This window comes from Fukomys damarensis, unplaced genomic scaffold (assembly GCF_012274545.1).
Source record: "Fukomys damarensis isolate Sample0158 unplaced genomic scaffold, DMR_v1.0_HiC HiC_scaffold_24, whole genome shotgun sequence".
NCBI lineage: Eukaryota > Metazoa > Chordata > Mammalia > Rodentia > Bathyergidae > Fukomys > Fukomys damarensis.
In genome coordinates, this window is record NW_022900936.1 from 72339510 (window position 1) to 72344159 (window position 4650).

Here is a 4650-nt window from a genome sequence, read left to right on the forward strand (position 1 = left end):
TAAAACTTTATTTATAAAAGCAAGCGGTGGGCCAGCTTTGGCCCTACAGCTACAGGATCAATTCCTGATCTACAGCTTTAAAGCTTAGGCAACTTACACAGCCAGCAGCAGCTGAGCTCAGGCTAAAGGAGAAAGAATTCCACATGCTTTCCACAGCATAGGGGAAGACTTGTTCAGAAAAACGGCATCACTGCAAAGTCACCTTGTGCCTAATTTCCCCAGTATGGTTTATGTTTATCACCAACTACATCAATATCCTCTTGAGTCAGGGCCTCACTGAATTCTGCAGGTCGTGTGGTCCCTTGGTGCGGCACAGGGCACACAGTGGTGCCCTACGAATACGTGGGACTGACAGCTCCCGGGAGGACAGACTTGATTAACCCAGCTGCCAGGCTGGGAGCCTGCAAACTGTTTGCACACAAATTTAAGATCTCCTTTGTGATACTAACCAAACTCCAAATGGCTGGCTGCAGAGTCCTGGTGTTTGTCCTCAGTCCCTCCCACCTTAAATGAGAGCACTCTTTTGACTTAGAGGTAAATTATTCCTCTTTGCAGTCCTTCAGGGATGGCATCCTCCCAGGGACTGCTGGTCACTGTTCTGCATGTTTGTGTTGCCCATTGCCTGACATAAAGGATTTTTTAAGGAGATGGAGGACTTCATGGCCTGAAAGAGGATGAGGCCACAGGGGAGGCACTTTAGAAATCCAAGCACCTCCCACTGTCACCTCAGAGCAGTGGAGGGGCCCAGGAACCCGATCCAAGAAAGCATCTGAGCCTTTCTGCAGAAGGTGGCACAGGACAGACGGAGCCTAGTAGACAAACCAGAATCAAGGCAGAGGCATAGGAGGGGTGCTTATGTTTTCATCTTCACTTGCAAAGGCGGCAGTGCTCCTCTCTGCAGCCCTTGCACTCCAAGAAACCCACAGAAGGATGCTTTCCAAGCTGTCTTATTTCACTTTGGCAATGGCCCTATGCAGTATTGCCTTACCTCCCCACTCTACAGATAAGGAAACTGAGGAACAGAGATGCTAAGAAATTTGCCTGAGGTCTCACAGCTTTTAACAAGCTGGAACTCAAGCTTGGGCCATCCAGGTCTGAGACTCCACTCACCCATGCCACAAACTGCCTGTCTGGGTCAACACAACCAGTCTTTGAAGCTAGTTCCAGTGTTTCTTCTCCACAGCGCTATGCTAAGGCGTGGATGGAGCAGGCAGCCCTGAGTCCAGCTGTCTTGTTTTGCAGCTGGAAGATGATGCCCCAGGGAAGGAGTGTCCAATAAAGAGTGCTTACCCACTGACTCAGCCGCCAGACTCCTAACACAGTGCTCTGCACATCATCTTCCTGAGACTAAAGGCAAAAAGCACGACAAACACTTCCAAGCCCCCAGAAACCATCAGAGCACGAGTGCTCCTTCTCCCAATAGGCACCAAAAAAATTCAAACAAGCAAGGGAACAAACAACTGGCCCTGATCTGGCTCCCACGAAGTTAAAGGCACACACCACACATGCCTTGTGGCCTCTGTCACACTGGCTGTTTGCCATCTGACCTCACCTGGCTGCTTTGTGACCAAACACATCCCAGCAAGATGGCCAATGGGAGCAAGGGGTCCCAGCCGGATCCCTCTATTCTGAGCGGCTCAAGTTACTCCAACAGGCACAGCTTCCACACCACTGGGGGGCAGAGAGAGGTCTGCTCACAGCAAGACAACTGCTCTAGGACCCTGACTGTCCCCAACAGATGGCCACAGTCACCACTCACAGGATCTCCGGTAACCAGAAAGAAAACAGATCACAATGATTAATGGGAACCCTCCACATTGTGCCCAAGGGCCCACTCAGTCTCATGGCTGGTCCTAAAAACTTAAATGTTTAAGATGATGAATGGCAGGCAGTCATGTCACTGGCTAGTCAAGTCTCACATCTCCAGCTACCTCAGGAGGGCAAGGAGGCAACACCACACACACACACACACACACACACACACACACACACACACACACACTGACCTCCCTCTGGGCCCCTCACATGCCCCTTGAGACCTACCTGCTTCCATAAGCTGGCACTGTAGACTGAAGACGTGGGAGAAGGTGACAGGGCCTGCTGCCAGCATGGATTCTGTGGTCTTTTGGGGTCTTTGTGTCGCGGTGTCCAGACCTCAGAGTATCTGAGCAGGGGACTTTTGTCTCTGACCCAGGAACTGTAGACTTGAGGGTACTTGTCACCTCCAAGAAAATGTCTCTGTGCACAAAGTTTGGTGTTTCTTCCTCTTGCCGCCCTTTCCTTGCAGTTTTTCTCAAACGCGAGCTAAGTGAAGAACGTCCCGACCCCTGAGGTGCTCTGAAAGCCTGGCGCTACTGGAGTTGGGTGTTAAGGGCAGATCCAAGTCCCCCCACCCCACAGAGTTGATGTCTGTGGTCCAGGAAGGGTGGCTGGGACTTGCATCTGCCTCCCCTGCGGCCCCCAGAAAGAGTCCCAGGGTGCTGCTCAGCCTCGCTGCACTGGCACCTGCTAGAGTTCCAGCCCAGCCGCGTGCCCTCGCCAGCTGCGGGCACAGCCCACCCAGGCTCCGCCTTGTCTCCTTCCCAGGGAGCTGGTCTCACCAGGCACCGCCCCGCTCCCTGCAGCGCCTCGCTGGGCTCCTTGGTCCGCGCTGAGCACCGAGGCCCAGAGCCCAGCACCCCCAAGGCCGCAGTTGCGGACAGGGAAGAGCACACGGCTCAGGCGCTGGGCAGCTTGGCTGCACCCGGCAGCCCTGGCTCATCCTTCACTCTCGCGGATGCCTTGGCCCGCCCACTCTCGCTCCTTGCGAAGCAATGGAAAACCCAGTGAGACCTGGCGAGAAGGTTCCCGCTGTGTCCCACTGCAGCAGGCGCCCCAGCCCAAGCTTGTTCCATGATGCGAAGCCATTACTTGGAGAGTTCCTGGATGCAGAAGGAAGGGCTCTCGGTCCAGCAAGCTCCTGGGCTGCTGTAACCACTTCATGCCCACAGCCAATGCCAAACACAGGAGGCAAGACAGCTGGCAAAAAAAGTCCAAGGATCAGGACAAGAACAGGAGAAAGATGCCACAATCACCGATGACCCTGGAACGACAGACGAGCAGGTGCTTCTGTGGCCATCCTCACCCTGAGCGGTGTGTAGAATCATCTGTCTGATCCCCGCTTTGAATGAAAGGGGCTGTTTCTCTGGAAAGGAGTGGGAGGGATACCGCTCCCATGATCACAGCAGCTGTTTCCGTGGGCGCTGCCTTTATTTTACTTTTCCATCTGCTGAGTACAAAGGTGCTGGTTTTCCAGACACCACACCTGCCGCGAACATTTGAGTGATGTCTTTGTAGGTGTGGCCTCGACAGTCGCAGGACTCTGGCAGTCAGCTCCTTAAGTAGAACCACATATAGCAGGAGCAGAAAGGCCCGGCGGGATAATCAAAGCACCTGTGCCTGCTTTTCTCAGGAAGTTTTGTTTGAAGCCATTTGCCTATTCTAGATTTAAGATCCCAAAGGTAAAATGCCAACGGACCTGTGGGCCCCCGAACCTCCCAAACAGAAGCTTTTCCCATGGGAGCCCTTGAACAGCACAGATACACAGCTCGATGATATTAAGGTTTACGTGGGATGAGTAAAGCCAAGCCAGAGAAGCTTTGAAATACTTCTAAGAGTTCCAATGAAGCCTGACTTCATCATGTGTGTGGCTTACAGTAATGATTTAGCGAACCTTTTCTTAGCGTGGAAGAGGCTCTTCTCCAAATTATGGAATTATAGAACATCAGAGTCTGCTCCCTCTGACAGTGGCTCTGAGATTATCAAGGGCGGAGGCCAGGAGAAGACCCAACTCTTGCTAACTGCAAAAGATATACAGAAGGGGAAATGACCAGCTTTCCAGTGGTCATAGCTACAGTGATTCGCAGAAATGGGCCACTAAGCCACTGCTAAACCACCTTTAAAAATCCAGGGTAGCCTTATGTGCTAATTCAACCTTCAGGTGTCTTGTTTAGCAGACCATGTTTTCCTCCCTTCTTTGTACACCCAGCGCCCTGCTGCTCATCACTCCATGGTGACTCATGTAAATTCTCCACACTTGGCTCTGTCTGCTCCCATAGCACCAGGCCCTGCCTCTATAAAGGCCAATGTGATGCTGCTGTCCACACTCAGGGAGCAGAGGCACTCGGAATGATTACGCTAGGATGAGCAGCATGGACCCGGAGAGCGGAGCCGCATGAGGAATTGCCTGCTTAGGTAGCTGGAGCAGCCTGAATGTGCTCCGAGCCAAAGGCTTCCAGGGCCTACCCCAGAGTGGCTGTGCTGGGTTACACTCTCGCTAATACCGCACACGATATTAGTACTAGTAAGTCACCCTGTACTAATACTCCCACTTTTCAACATCTTGGTTAATAACTGCTGGCAAAAACTGGGGAGCTGAGAAGTCTAATAGATGCAGCTCATGATAGCTGGTTCCATTTACCTTTCCACAATTATTAGTAAGTTGAGCTCTTTAAAGCTGACCTAGTGCCAGGTGTGGTGGTGCATGCCTGTAACCCCAGATTTGGGAGGGTGAGGTAGGAATTTTATGGCAAATTCGAGGCCAGACTGGGATACACAGTGACTTCAAGGCCAGCCTGAACTACAAAGCAAGGCCCGTCTCGGGGGGGGGGG

The 4650-nt window shown here is 52.4% G+C and overlaps 1 long non-coding RNA gene across 1 annotated transcript in view; it reads left to right on the plus strand.

The window, feature by feature from the left end:
- Window positions 1–1641: 1641 nt before the first annotated feature.
- The window catches only part of LOC104858920, a 10794-nt gene continuing 7785 nt past the window's right edge, over window positions 1642–4650 (plus strand). Inside the window, exon 1 of the long non-coding RNA XR_004514252.1 lies at window positions 1642–1769. This is a non-coding gene — a long non-coding RNA (uncharacterized LOC104858920). The remainder of the gene's footprint in view (window positions 1770–4650) is intronic.